This window comes from Pseudophryne corroboree, chromosome 2, assembly GCF_028390025.1.
Source record: "Pseudophryne corroboree isolate aPseCor3 chromosome 2, aPseCor3.hap2, whole genome shotgun sequence".
Classification (NCBI taxonomy): Eukaryota; Metazoa; Chordata; class Amphibia; order Anura; family Myobatrachidae; genus Pseudophryne; species Pseudophryne corroboree.
This window is the reverse complement of record NC_086445.1, coordinates 235579763-235596127: the sequence shown is the minus strand read 5'-3', so window position 1 is coordinate 235596127 and position 16365 is coordinate 235579763. Positions and strand designations below refer to the sequence as shown.

General features: G+C 43.4%; 1 protein-coding gene and 1 long non-coding RNA gene across 4 annotated transcripts in view; one reads left to right on the top strand and one right to left on the bottom strand.

The window, feature by feature from the left end:
* LOC135050686 (uncharacterized) overlaps positions 1-15988 on the top strand; it is a 40663-nt gene extending 24675 nt beyond the window's left edge. The window contains exons 2-3 of the long non-coding RNA XR_010241742.1: positions 5655-5701; positions 15534-15988. This is a non-coding gene — a long non-coding RNA (uncharacterized LOC135050686). The remainder of the gene's footprint in view (positions 1-5654; positions 5702-15533) is intronic.
* LOC135011660 (retinol dehydrogenase 7-like) overlaps positions 1-16365 on the bottom strand; it is a 132593-nt gene that overhangs the window by 90352 nt on the left and 25876 nt on the right. The window lies entirely within an intron of this gene.

Sequence of the window (16365 nt, the reverse complement as noted above, 5' to 3'; positions counted from 1 at the left end):
AGCACAAGACAATGAGCAGTGATACTGAGCACTGATGATACTACTGAGAACTGACACTGAGCAGCACAAGACACTGTACTAGTATTAGGGGAACATTTACTAATAAGTGATAAGAGCAGAGAAGTGAGCCAGTGGAGAGATTGCCCCATCAACCAATCAGCAGCTCTGTATCATTTTATAGTATGCAAATTATAGATGTTACTTCAGTGCTGATTGGTTGCCATTGTCAACTTCTCCACTGACTCACTTCTCCACTCTTATCACTGCTTAGTAAATGTACTCCTCAGTGAGCAGCACAAAAGCACTCTGGAATTGTCACTCCCCAGATACCACTGTGACTGGAATGATGATGACCGATGCAGTCACAGGACACTACTACCACAGCACCCTACAGCAGCAAGATGCAGCACAAGACACTGTACTAGTATTAGTATTACTGAGCAGCACGATGCAACACAAGACAATGAGCACTGATACTGAGAACTGACACTGAGAGAACGTAGCCACGTCCTCTCTGTACTCTCTACAATGCCCAAGTGAAAATGGCGGCGATGCGTGGCTCTTTATATGGAATCCGAATCTCGCGATAATCCGACATTGGGATGATGACATTTTGCCTTGTTCGGGTTTTCCGAGTCAGGCGGGAATAACCGAGCCGGGCTTGGAACCGTGTTTGACACGTGGAGTTCGGGGGGGTTCGGTTCTCGGCGAACCGAACCCGCTCATCTCTAGTTGGGACTGTTTCCTGATATCTCCTTTTATGGACAGATAAGCCTTTTATGTTTTTAATCTTGTACGTGTGTTATCGAGCAGTTTTTTTTTTTATGTCAGTGTCTAATTAAACCGTTATGTTTTATTTTTTCAATTACTGATGTTGCTTATTTAAATGGGAATAGCCTGTTCCTAAAACGTTGGATGCAAATGGACATGGGAAATTTATTGTGCTTTTTAGCTGGTACACACTATGTTGTTCCTTCTTTCCTTGTTTTTACATATGACATGTCTCCAATGATGATCGATTGCTTGAAGAAGTGTTTGTATAATGGTGTGTACACACAGTGAGATATTTTCTTACAATTGTGACTATATAGTCAAAATCATAAGAAAAGTTAGTGCAGATAGCAATGTCACCCTGCGATCCCGATGCGATGCTGATGCGTGGTCCCGCGCGGTCAGCATCGCAAGCCTAGATGGATTGTGCAGGCAAGTCAATTTTGAATATAAAACAGATAAGTAGTGGTGTTAAATCCACTAAGCACTTTGTTTTTCAAACCATACCCTATTAGGCGCATTTTATCTGCATTTCCTTTAAAAAATAAATCTATCTATCTATCTATCTATCTATCTATCTATCTATCTATCTATCTATCTATCTATCTATACACTGCTCAAAAAAATAAAGGGAACACTTAAACAACACAATGTAACTCCAAGTCAATCACACTTCTGTGAAATCAAACTGTCCATTGAGGAAGCATCACTAATTGACAATCAATTTCACATGGTGTTGTGCAAATGGAATAGACAACAGGTGGAAATTATAGGCAATTAGCAAGACACCCCCAATAAAGGAGTTGTTCTGCAGGTGGTGACCACAGACCACTTCTCAGCTCCTATGCTTTCTGGCTGATGTTTTAGTCACTTTTGAAAGCTGGCGGTGCTTTCACTCTAGTGGTAGCATGAGACGGAGTCTACAACCCACACAAGTGGCTCAGGTAGTGCAGCTCATGCAGGATGGCACATCAATGCGAGCTGTGGCAAGAAGGTTTGCTGTGTCTGTCAGCGTAGTGTCCAGAGCATGGAGGCGCTACCAGGAGACAGGCCAGTACATCAGAAGATGTGGAGGAGGCCGTAGGAGGGCAACAACCCAGCAGCAGGACCGCTCCCTCCGCCTTTGTGCAAGGAGGAACAGGAGGAGCACTACCAGAGCCCTGCAAAATGACCTCCAGCAAGCCACAAATGTGTGCATGTGTCTACTCAAACGATCAGAAACAGACTCCATGAGGGTGGTATGAGGGCCTGACGTCCACAGGTGGGGGTTGCGCTTACAGCCCAACACCGTGCAGGACATTTGGCATTTGCCAGAGAACACCAAGATTGGCAAATTCGCCATTGGCGCCCTGTGCTCTTCACAGATGAAAGCAGGTTCTCACTGAGCACATGTGACAGACGTGACAGAGTCTGGAGACGCCAAGGAGAACGTTCTGCTGCCTGCAACATCCTCCAGCATGACCGGTTTGGCAGTGGGTCAGTAATGGTGTGGGGTGGGATTTCTTTGGGGGGCCGCACAGCCCTCCATGTGCTCGCCAGAGGTAGCCTGACTGCCATTAGGTACCGAGATGAGATCCTCAGACCCCTTGTGAGACCATATGCTGGTGCGGTTGGCCCTGGGTTCCTCCTAATGCAAGACAATGCTAGACCTCATGTGGCTGGAGTGTGTCTGCAGTTCCTGCAAGACGAAGGCATTGATGCTATGGACTGGCCTGCCCGTTCCCCAGACCTGAATCCAATTGAGCACATCTGGGACATCATGTCTCACTCCATCCACCAACGCCACGTTGCACCACAGACTGTCCAGGAGTTGGCGGATGCTTTAGTCCAGGTCTGGGAGGAGATCCCTCAGGAGACCATCCGCCACCTCATCAGGAGCATGCCCAGGCGTTGTAGGGAGGTCATACAGGCACGTGGAGGCCACACACACTACTGAGCCTCATTTTTACTTGTTTTACGGACATTACATCAAAGTTGGATCAGCCTGTAGTGTGTTTTTCCACTTTAATTTTGAGTGTGACTCCAAATCCAGACCTCCATGGGTTAATAAATTTGATTTCCATTGATAATTTTTGTGTGATTTTGTTGTCAGCACATTCAACTATGTAAAGAACAAAGTATTTAATAAGAATATTTCATTCATTCAGATCTAGGATGTGTTGTTTAAGTGTTCCCTTTATTTTTTTGAGCAGTGTATATATATACGCCGGCATTCCGTCTGCCGGGATTCCGAATGTAACTATCCTGGGGAGGTTAGCATTAGGCTGTGGGGGAGGGTTACATTTAGGCTGTGGGGGAGGGTTTAGTTTCAGCTGTGGGATAGAGGGTTAGTTTTAGGCTGTGGGGAGGGTTAAGGGGAGGGAGCGGATTAGGGCTAGCTGACTCCTGCACCCCTGTTGGGGTTTCAAACAGTCAGGATGCCAGTGTCAGTATTCTGAAAGCCTGCATCCCAACTGCCGGTACTCCGTACACATATGTTTATATATATATATATATATATATATATATATATATATATATATAAAATGATAGATGTAGGGGAGCACTCAAATAACAGTCTTTATGAAAATTCTTATGGATTTCTTCAGATTGAATATCCACAGTTCAGTAGGAGTTTTCTAGAAAAAACCCTCTCACCAAAAATCACCCAGACAGCGAAAACACTTATTAGTCCATTTCTTTTAAAACTTGTAATTTATTAAAACTCTTTGTGTATTGTATAGCTATTACATTTGTCTTGACATTCGTGGGATAAAGATCTTATTGGGACTTGCTGTCCACCCCAGCCGGGGGGGAGCTCCTAAGACAGCTTGTCCGCTGGTAGGTTAATTGGATCCCAAAAAGAATTAAACCCTAGCGTGAATGTGTGTGCGTGTACATGTGGTAGGAAATATAGATTGGAAGCTCCACTGGGGCAGAGACTGATGTGAATGGCCAAATATTCTCTGTAAAGTGCTGCGGAATATGTGCGCGCTATTTAAATAGCTGGTAATAATAAAATAATAATATAGTGAGAACCATTAACTCCTTTGCAGGAGGATAGGGCATGTCTGTCCTGGAAGATGGACTGTTAAAGCTGATGTACACTCGCTTCTGGATTCTTGCTTTGGAGAGAAGCAGCGGGTCTGAGGTATTCACACCTAAGTGCTCACTTGGTGCAGTGCACACATCAATTGGGGGAAGCAGCATGTTTGAGAGTAAGCATGAAGGGGAGAGATGCATCAGTCTTGAGCTGATTCACACAGTACATGTAATGGGGTGGCTGGTACTTGGAAAGGGAACTGAATTTGAAACGGGTAACTAAAAGGCCAGGACTGGTTTATATATACTATATATATATATATATATATATAGTGGTCGAAGTGGAAATTTTGAAGTGGGGGTATGGAGAAGTTAAGGATGTAATTATGCGCTCCAGAAAGGGGGGCGTGGCCACTCAAAAGGGTGTGTGTCCAGTGCAGTAGAACCCCTGGTGCCTATTTCACCTTATAGCACACGGTATGAGCCGAAATTCACATTATAGCACATGGTACGAGCCGAAATTCACATTATAGCACATGGTATGAGCCGAAATTGACATTATAGCACACGGTACGAGCCGAAATTCACATTGTAGCACACGGTACGAGCCGAAATTCACATTATAGCACACGGTACGAGCCACAATTCACATTATAGCACACTGAATAAGCCGAAATTCACATTATAGCCCACTCAATGAGCCAAAATCCACATTATAGCACACTGAATGAGCCGAAATTCACATTAGAACACACGGTATGAGCCGAAATTCACATTATAGCACACGGTACGAGTCAGAATTCACATTATAGCACACGATACGAGCCGCAATTCTCATTATAGCACACTAAATGAGCCTAAATTCACATTATAGCACACTGAATGAGCCGAAATTCACATTATAGCACACAGCACGAGCCGGAATTCACATTATAGCACACAGTACGAGCCGCAATTCATATTATAGCACACTGAAAAAGCCGAAATGCACATTATAGCACACTGAATGAGCCACAATTCACATTATAGTACACGGTACGAGCCAAAATTCACATTATAGCACACGGTATGAGCCGAAATTCACATTATAGTACACTGAATGAGCTGAAATTTAGGGACAGGGACAGACAGAGTGACAGCTGGGACAGCCAGAGTGACAGCAGGGACAGCCAGATTGACAGCAGGGACAGGGGGAGAGAGAGAGTGACCGCAGGGACAGGGAGAGTAAGGACAGGGAGAGAGAGTGACAGCAGGGAGAGAGAGAGTGACAGCAGGAACAGAGAGTGACAGCAGGGTGAGAGTGACAGCAGGGACAGGGAGAGTGACAGCAGGGACAAGTTCAGGGAGAGTAACAACAGGGAGAAAGAGTGACAGCAGGGAAGCATTACCTGACTGTGGTCGGCAGAGGCACCCATGGGCAGTGGCAGTGATAAGGAGGCCTTTGGTGCGGTGAGGTTCCTCTGACCGCCATTTGTTGCGGACGGCTGTGAGCGGGTGAGCGGCTGGCGGCTGTGAGCGGTGGGCGGCGGTGAGCGGTGGGCGGCTGGCGGCAGTGAGCGGCTGGTGGTGGTGAGTGGATGAGCGGCTGGCGGCGGTAACCAGCGGGTGGCTGGCGGCGGTGAGCGGCTGGGTGGCTTTGAGCTTGTCCAGCGCTCTACACAGCCGCTGAGCAGGGATGGGAGCACCATGTGCAGCAGGATGGCCACTTCCCTCGCCTCCTGCTGCACACTCTTTCATTTAATAAAAAAAAAACCTTACGGGTCAGTGGAAAAAGTGGCGGTATGCCATACCGCCGTATACCGCCCCACTTCGAACACTGTGTGTATATATATATATATATATATTATATATATGTTTTTCAGAAATGAAGAGTAAAAAGAAGTGTTGAGGGAAGCAACGGCTGACTAAGGTAATATGAAAGGTAAATTGATGATCATGTAATAAGTCACTGAGAATGACACTTTAGTTTTGGTGGGACAGATCCAAGTTTCACCATTTTGAGATAGAGTAGTGAGTCAGAGTAATCAGGGCCCCTACCCATCCTCCAGTGGTAGGAGCAGCGGGTGCTATCAGCGGCAGCTTTGATGTTCCGCGGGCGGTAGAGGGTGTTCTATCTTCAGCTCAGCATGTAAGACCTGGAGCAGTAATTTCTGCTAATTACTCCTTTACTGCACAGATGGGGCAGGAGGGAGAGCACTAAACTGTAGAAGGGGGCATTGGACTGAATGTAAGGGCCCTGGTACATGACTTCCAGGGTGGTAGGGGGTGTTTAATATGTGGGGGGGGGGGGGGGGGTGGATAGTGGCTTGTGCTTAATATTCATCATTTTCTGGTGGGAGGGCAGCTTACTTGACTGCAGATATCTCTAGTTTCTGGAAATAGATTTCTTAGCATTTAATGGGATAAAACACTAGAGAGTCCCACCTTTTAGGAGGTACTGGGGACTTGGGGATCAGAGTTCAGGAGCCAGAGCAATCCACCAATGAAAATATGAAACTGCATATTAGGTATGTTGAGCTGGAGCAGGGACCAGCTCCAGGAAGGCTGATATCTCTGGTTCTCGGCATAGTAGAGACAAGCTACCAGTGTCCACTGACAGTGGAGAGTCTCAACCTTTGGAATATACTTTCAGAAAAACTCTAAGTTAGACAGAACCCAAGATATCTGGCTGGGAAGATAAATTAACAGGCTCAGATGAGGACCACTGCTTTGAAGTCAGATATCTCTGGTTCCCCAGGGCCGATTTTCAAAAACCAGGTACCCCTGGAAAGAGGAGACCCTCAGCTATCAGCATAGGGCCCATATACTCCTGGGGCCCTTAAGCAAGAGCCCATTTAGCCCATACAAAAAGATGGCGCAGAGAGTAATCCCCATACTTTTGGCTAACTTTCTGAACAAGCTGCAATCTCAATTAAAGAAATGAATATTAAGGCATCTTCCTAGTGCAGCAAAGGCTGAGATACTAGTCAACTGGAGATCCATCAAACTCCCCCAGAATGGAGTGTAAGAATGGTCTGCTCAGCTAGATCTTTACATGGCGCCACTGACTTGAAGGGTTATGTTGATTGATCATCACCCTTCATTTGATCTGATCATGCTGCTGCAGAATCCCACGGTGTATGTCTGTCACCCAGGGCACATGCCCCACCCGGTCTTCTCATGTCACTTACCAGTATGTTTTAACATTAAAACACCCACATAGGTCATATGCTTTAAGTAGCATATCACCCCTGTTGGGATCCATGCACCAGCATAGTGAGGATTACATAGTGACTGGTAATAACATAGTAACTGTAAACCTCCTATGCCTCATATGAGAAAACATTATTTAAACTTGCACATCTGAAATACATAAAAAAAAAATAATGGAAGAGGGACACAAACGTGTAATCTGTAAGTATAAAAAGTGGGTATCCTACAAGAAGCAGAACATGTTATCAGCCCGGGTTTAATACTGTATTTTCAGATTCGGATAACCAGAAATGTGTATGCAAAAAAGAGCCCTGTATATAGGACACAACTAGAAGTCTTTAGCAAGGATGTTACCCAGATTTGTAAATATTGAATCCATGTTAATTACATTATACATAATTTTTTTACCAGATACAATGAATTTGCTTGGAGAGACAGTGCAATGCAGAAGTCCAAGAATGAGGCTAAAATGCTTCTATGAGTGTAGGAATGTATCTGATATTCAGTGGCGTCATGGACAGATTAAGGCAGGGGCGACACGGGCGGTCATCCTGGGGCCCCCACACATTAAGGGCCCCCACACACAGCAGAGTTTTTAACTTTTGCAGTTCTCCTCTCTGGTGGCAGAACTGTGCGTCCGCCAAGGAGGTCATCAGTATCCAGCGAGTCTCGCGGGATGGTGAGGTGACATCCTGCGAGACAGTGGCCAGGAGCCGGCAGACACTCTGAGCCGCTGGTCTGTGATGGACGCGTGTACCAATGGCTACTATGCTGTGAGCAGTGGCAGTAGCAGCCGGCACTGCGCTTCTAGTCCCCTCTCCGGTCACCCAGCATCATTGATCCCCCTAACCGCTCATCATCACAGCCAGGAGAAGTGCGCATCGGTCTCCAGTAATATGGTAGCAGCCAGGGAGCCCAGCAGTGCTGTGTGGTTGGCAGAACTCATTAGGGAGCAGTGAGTGTGTGTCTGTACATTTTACTCACGGGGGTAGGGGTGGATGTTTGAGCAATTTTACCACTGGGGGCCTCACAACTCGGTGCCCCTGGGCCCCCACCAGCCTTGATCCGGCCCTGAGTGGCGTAACTAGAAATTTTTCTCCCCTAAGCCAAAAAATTCTCTGGTGCTCCCCACCCTCCCCTCATAATTGGCACTATCAAAGTGGCTTAATTAAAATGGGTGTGGCTTCGCTGAAAGTGGCATGGCGTTGCAGGAAAAGACTACCTTATACCCCAGTTTTGCAACCTACACCCCGAGACATTGGCGATCACAGGGAAAAAAAAATCATAATTCATGCCCCTTACATTATTTGTCATTATTCCTCCTTATAGTAATGCCCCTCACACATTATGCCATACACTACAATGGCTCTTAGACATTATGCCACACACCATAATGCCTGTGACACATTATGCCACACACTGCAGTGTCCCTGAGACATTATACCACACTCCGTCATGCCTGTGACACATTATGCCACACACTGCAGTGTCCCTGAGACATTATACCACACTCCGTCATGCCTGTGACACATTATGCCACACACCACAATGCCCGTTATACATTATACCACACACTGCAATGCCCCTAAGACATTATGCCACATACAATGCCCGTGATACAGTATACCACACACCGTCATGCCTTTGACACATTATGACACACACCGCAATGCCCGGTATACATTATTCCACATACCACAATGTCCGTGATACATTATGCCACACACCGCAATGCCCGTTATATATTATGTCACACACTGCAATGCCCGTTATATATTATGCCACACACCACAATGCACATTACACGTTAAGCCATACAGTAAGGCTAATTACTTTTAAATTACCTGATCGTTGCCAAGGGTTTCATGATCTTGGTTCCATGCACGGTGCCAGGGGTTTTCATGCTCAGGGTGTCATGCTCGTTGCCGGAGGTTTCATGCGCTGGGTGTCAAGCTCGTTGCAGGGGGTAATGCTTGTTGCCAGGGAAATAACAAAAGATAGTGTTCTTAGCGCTGTGCTTGAAAACTCCCCAATGATCATATTTTTCTCGAGTGCCTGGATATCCAACTTTTAGACAGACACTTACATTCGGGTTCTCACCCGTAGGCACTGAAAGGTTTCTTTATACACTCAGATGGAATCAATGCAGCCCGCCCGTCACCAGAAATGCGCTTACATTAATATTCACTCTCGAGTTCCCATAAAGGTATCTTTCATTAAGGATCCAGGTGCTTCCACACTGCTTTGATGTCCAAAAGGTTTTAATAAACACTTAAAACACTGGTAGATTTTCACCATACAGGTAGACCCATAAGCAGTACAGAGTGAAATGCCCTGCTCAATCCGGCTGCAGACATGGACTGGATGGTATAATAGCAGGAGCTCCAATGTCTCTGACTCTTCGGATCTCCCTCTGGTCTGGTCAGTAGCGGCAGAAGCTAGAACACGTTTCAAGGGACTTCCCTCTTCGTCAGATAGTGCCGCATCTTCCTCTCCATCGGTTATTTAACTTCACTGTCGGGTATCACGTGACTACTACAGCCAATCATCATGCATACTCAATTCAACCCAGATCAGATTAATTATCTAATCACACAAACTGGTAATTGCATGAGGAGGTCTATTCACATGAATTTATACAAACAATTAAAACTGATGTATATATTAAAACAGTATATTAAAACAGTTTATATTTAAACAAGCATCCATCTCAGTCATTCAAAAAACAAGAGATGGAAGAAAAGAAAAAACAATTAAAATCATAGCACCTGTATCCTTACTGAAAGATACCTTTATGGGAACTCGAGAGTGAATATTAATGTAAGTGCATTTCTGGTGACGGGCGGGCTGCATTGATTCCATCTGAGTGTATAAAGAAACCTTTCCGTGCCTACGGGTGAGAACCCGAATGTAAGTGTCTGTCTAAAAGTTGGATATCCAGGCACTCGAGAAATATATGATCATTGGGGAGTTTTCAAGCACAGCGCTAAGAACACTATCTTTTGTTATTTCACTGTTTTGTGTGGGTTTCCAGGGGCGAGCCCCATTAGTGTTTCTAAGCTGCTCGGGTGCAAGGTAGCGCAGGTGTAGCACTTTCTCTGTATTTAGCCATTTGTGATTTCACCCTTGCTGCATTCCTGCTGCTCACCTGTAAGATTTTAACATGTTCCAGTTCAGAAGATCACGCAGAGATCTGGTATATAGTGTATTCAATGTAGAGCAGTGATTTTCAACCTTTTTCAACTCGCAGCACACCGATAAGATCTTACAATTGCCAAGGCACACCATCAGTGCGCCACGGGAAAAAAAAACACATTGGCCCCCACAGTAATTAAACAGACGGTGTGCCGCTGTCTGTATACTGATAGCCAACATCCCGTTTGTCGGTAAAACATATCTATTCCTTAATAAGGCCACACACTTATCCCCAAGTAATTCCACCACACACTGGCCCCCCAGTAATTTCACACACTGCCCCCATAATAATTCCACTCACTGCCCCCAATAATAATTGCTGCTGTCCACATTCCTCTCCCCCCCCCCCCCAGTGATTTCAAACATTGTTTACATAAATACGTTTTTTATTTTTAATATAAAACCTACAGCTGTGACGCTGAGATGGCAGCATGGATGGAGGAGCAGCAGTGACCAGTGGACAGACGGACAGGCACTCCAGGCAGGAATGTGACGTGGAGTGGCCAGTGGGCGGGCGTTCCAGGCAGGAATGAGATGTGGCGTGCCCGAGCCAGCTATTGATTGTAGCGGGCGGCAGGTCTCTGGCGGGCGGCAATGGATCTCTCTTGTGGGCAGCAACAGGGAGCATCTCTGACTGGCTGTGGCACACCTAGAGAATGCTCGCGGCACACTAGTTTAAAATCGCTGATGTAGAGGATAATACATCATTATAGGATCATGATCTTGAAAGTGCTTTTTTGAAAATAGAGAAACTTTTGGTTAAAGAGAGTAAAATAAGGTGGGAAACGACCACCCTGGAACGATATATTAAAGACAAATTGATTCCACGTGGTCTTAGGATGAACAAATCTCCCTCATTTGAAGGTGATTCAGATCTTTTTAAAAATGAATGGTTTAGTATTTTGGACAACTGCTCCTTTCAACTAATGGAATTAATTATAAAAGACAAAAGGAGCAGTTTGTCCAAAATAGAGGGAGAGTTAGAAACCTTGGACTCTCTTGTTATTATACCCTATGCTGACACAGAAAATTATAAGTATTTAGAGGAGAAAATTACACTCAGGGTAAAGAAAATTGAAAAAGAAATTATTGGGAAAAAGCAAAAGAAATATAAACGTGATAAGAAAGATTATGAGGAGAAAACGGTATACAAAGAGTTACCTCAGAATGAATCTGAGCAATCAGGTAATTTTGTTACATCTGATAGAAAGGAGAGGAGAGATCCTAATATAAGATCTGATTATCAGGATACACAAAGGGTTAACCGGATTCCCACTAATGAAAGAGGGGGTTTTCAGAACTCCTCCCGTCATACGGGAAATCAGGTTAATCGAAACCCAAATCCCAATACCGAAGGTCTGAGAGACCAAGCTTCCGACAGAGATAGGGGTTCTCATTATCATTTGAATAAAAGGAGATATTGGGGGAGGGAGCAAGCAGAGGAGATAGGTAATTCCCCCCAGGTTCGTACAACAAGAAGATTGCATTCTCCCTCTCCTTTTTTAGAGCGGGGACGTCCATACAGAGGACACAAATAACCGCTAAGAAAATACGTCCAAGGGGATGTAGGGGAGGAAATAGGGATGGTAAAAAGAATAAGGTTAAGATCCCAATAAATAAAGAAATAGAAGTGGAGACCCTCCATTAGACACAAAGAGTACAGATAAGAAACAGGGGAACACCAAGGTATATAATTTAAGTAAATACACCTTGACTGAAGCAGAATCAGATTTGTTAGAAAAGGGCTTAAAATTTGCCCCAACAAATCAGATAGATGAATTTGAAGTTTATGTTGACCTCCAGAAGTTTGTGAGGAAACTCACTTTAAAGAAGTTTTTTGCAGAGAAGAATGGGTAATTAACATCTGAGAGTACACCCAATGAAATTAACATTTTTAGGAAAAAATCAACTTTTTTTTCCCAAACATAAGAAGGGATGTCTGATCTCTGCTTTTGAAAACTTAGTAAAGGAGGATCTAGAGAGATGTGATTTCGGTCCGGTTAAAAAACATAATTTGACAAAAGTTCAGAGAGGAGCAATCTCATCATTAAGGAAAAATAATGAGATTGTCATTAAGCCCGCAGACAGGGGCAGCGGGGTGGTTATTCTCGATAGGGATATGTATCACAGTGAACTCCTAAGACAACTGAGAGAGAAGGATACATATAGAAAATTAAAAACTGATCCATCAGGGAATATACAGAAAAAAATAGATGTATTCCTCCAATTATATCTTGGGAATAACGTTATAACCATGGAAGAAATGGAATATATAAAGGTTGATAATCCATCCATACCTGTGATATACCTTCTGCCCAAAATTCATAAGGCAATGGAGAACCCACCTGGCCGCCCTATAGTAGCTGGTTTAAACTCCATCACAGCCAATCTTTCGGCTTTTTTGGATTCCAAAATACAACCACTTACCTTGAAAACACGAGCCTATCTTAAGGACACTATAGCCATCATTAATATCCTTTCAGAAATCACATGGTCATCAGAGTTTGTGTTGGTAACAGCAGACGTTAAGTCTCTATATACGATAATCCAACATAATAAAGGCATAGAGGCCATTGAATACCATTTTATGAAGGAAGGTTGTGATCCTAATAATTTGAACTTTGTTGCTTTTATCATGGAGAACAATTTCTTTTGGTACGAGGGAGACTTTTACTTACAGGTGGCGGGCTCTTCGATGGGTACGAGACTGGTATCGAGTTATGCTAATTTGTTTGTGGCCCACTGGGAGGACCAGAAAGTCTGGTCAGGTCACCAGCGGGGTGCCAGTCTCGTACTCTGGGCCCGCTACATAGATGACGTGATCTTTATATGGAAAGGGGATAGGCCCTCTCTAGATCTTTTCTGTCAACACCTTAACTGTAATGATAGAGGAATTGATTTCTTATTTGATATAAGTAGCACAGAAGTACATTTTCTGGATTTAGCTATTTATATAGAGGAGGCTAATCTTTTGACACGGAATTACACCAAGCCCACGGATTGCAATGCATATGTCAGCCAAGATAGTAATCATCACCTCAATTGGATTCGCAGTATACCCCGTGGACAATTTCAGAGACTAAAGCGGAACTGCACCAATATTGAGGTGTATGATATACAGGCTGCCAATATGGAGAGCAATTTTGTGGAGAGGGGATACAATCAACACTTGGTGGAAAAGGCTAAAACTGATGTACGGTTCAGGGAGAGAAAATCCATGCTTGATATTCAAGCTAAACGAACCAGAAATGAACATGCAAAAATTAGGTTTATCACTGGGTACACCAATAAACACAAAATGATTGAACAAATTATCTGTAAACACTGGGTCCTCTTGACAAGAGATCCTGACTTGAGAGAGTTCGTAACTGAGAAGCCCACTTTCACATACAGACGAGCAAAAAATCTGAGAAGTTGTTACTGAAGAGTGCACTACCAGTAGAGAGGATGACAACAAGAATAACCTCTAAAGGTTTTTACAGATGTGGATTTTGTAACATGTGTAAGATCTGTAAAATGGAGAGTAAAATTACAGAGTATAAATCGAATGTGACACAACGCCTATATACGATCAAGGATTTTATCACATGTTGTAGCAAAAGTGTAATTTATCTTCTGGAATGCCAATGCGGACTACAATATATAGGGAGGACAGGAAGAATGCTTAAAGAACGGTCAAGTGAGCATGTACGCAATGTGAAAAAGGGTTTGGAATCGCACAGCGTGCCTGCTCACTTTAAGAAACATCATGATTGTAATCCAGCACATATAAAGAGTTTCTGTGGGATCCAAATCATTAAGTCTGGTTGGCGGACCAAAAACACAGAGATTATGTTGGCTAGAAAAGAAGTGCAAACTATCTTTTATATGAAAAAAATAAAAAGGTTTTTATTTAATTAAAAAATTTATTATAACCTTAGGACAAGTGTGTAAGCTTTAAAACACATCACCATCTAAATTATCTGCACTAAGCACTCCAACAGATCTATGCTGCACTCTGCAGCCAAACATATATTAAAATGCAAGAAAAAAGAACTGTTTATACATCTAATGCTACCTTGTAGCTTATCTTCAAAAAATGTATCAACAATGTTGCATTCATAGAGCTATTGCCAGTATTTCATACAGATCAATTAAACTACATTCAGGTGTGAATAAATGGATTAATGGACTTCCTTCTGATTAAATTTTCTTGACAATCAGAGAATTAGATTAACACTCAATTCCTGTGTTTAAAAGTCCAATGTCCACAATTGTACAATTGTATGTAATCAGCTGGCCAGCTATTTTAGATATCACTGATGCATTTATGAGCTGTAAACAATGCACACGTCCTCCCCGGCTGCTGGTGCCGTACCTTTTTTTGGCAGTCTTTTCAGGGGGACCACGAGACCCACTCCACGTCTGGATCACTGCACCTCAGTCTCCCAGAAAAGACTGCCACGTAAGGTTCAAGCACTCAGCAGTCGGGGAGAAGGGGTTTTTGACACGTAACGTGTGGAAAGTGGGTCTCGTGGTCCCCCTGAAAAGACTGCCAAAAAAAGGTACGGCACCTGCAGCCGGGGAGGACGTGTGCATTGTTTACAGCTCATAAATGCATCAGTGATATCTAAAATAGCTGGTCAGCTGATTATATACAATTGTACAATTGTGGACATTGGACTTTTAAACACAGGAATTGAGTGTTAATCTAATTCTCTGATTGTCAAGAAAATTTCATCAGAAGGAAGTCCATTAATCCATTTATTCACACCTGAATGTAGTTTAATTGATCTGTATGAAATACTGGCAATAGCTCTATGAATGCAACATTGTTGATACATTTTTGGAAGATAAGCTACAAGGTAGCATTAGATGTATAAACAGAGCTTTTTTCTTGCATTTTAATATATGTTTGGCTGCAGAGTGCAGCATAGATCTGTTGGAGTGCTTAGTGCAGATAATTTAGATGGTGATGTGTTCTAAAGCTTACACACTCGTCCTAAGGTTATAATAAATTGTTTTAATTAAATAAAAACCTTTTTATTTTATTTATTGATTTGTGCTTTTTCTGTGCGCTGCAATTCTGCTGCTTCTTTTGAGATATTCTACCTACAGGGGTTGAGTGACCCCTGTCTATTGACAGCTGCACAGAAATTGCTATTGATTAGCGCCTGGTCAATGTTTTTTGTTTATTCAGTTTTATATGAAAATTCTCACCCCTAGGGGTCTGAACTGTGATTTTGAAACAAAGTGGTTTCTATGATTTTAATTATGTTTTTTCTTTTCTTCCATCTCTTGTTTTTTGAATGACTGAGATGGATGCTTGTTTAAATATAAACTGTTTTAATATACTGTTTTAATATATACATCAGTTTTAATTGTTTGTATAAATTCATTTGAATAGACCTCCACAATTACCAATTTGTGTGATTAGATAATTAATCTGATCTGGGTTGAATTGAGTATGCATGATGATTGGCTGTAGTAGTCACGTGATTCCCGACAGTGAAGTTAAATACCTGATGGGGAGGAAGATGCGGCACTATCTGACGAAGAGGGAAGTCCCTTGAAACGCATTCTAGCTTCTGCCGCTACTGACCAGACCAGAGGGAGATCCGAAGAGTCAGAGACATTGGAGCTCCTGCTATTATACCATCCAGTCCATGTCTGCAGCCGGATTGAGCAGGGCATTTCACTCTGTACTGCTTATGGGTCTACCTGTATGGTGAAAATCTACCAGTGTTTTAAGTGTTTATTAAAACTTTTTGGACATCAAAGCAGTGTGGAAGCACCTGGATCCTTACTGAAGGATACCTTTATGGGAACTCGAGAGTGAATATTAATGTAAGTGCATTTCTGGTGACGGGCGGGCTGCATTGATTCCATCTGAGTGTATAAAGAAACCTTTCAGTGCCTACGGGTGAGAACCCAAATGTAAGTGTCTGTCTAAAAGTTGGATATCCAGGCACTCGAGAAATATATGATCATTGGGGAGTTTTCAAGCACAGCGCTAAGAACACTATCTTTTGTTATTTCACTGTTTTGTGTGGGTTTCCAGGGGCGAGCCCCATTAGTGTTTCTAAGCTGCTCAGGTGCAAGGTAGCACTTTCTCTGTATTAGGTGTAGCACTTTCTCTGTATTTAGCCATTTGTTGCCAGGGATTTCATGCACTGGGTGACATGGGGAGTAATGCTGCCCAAACTG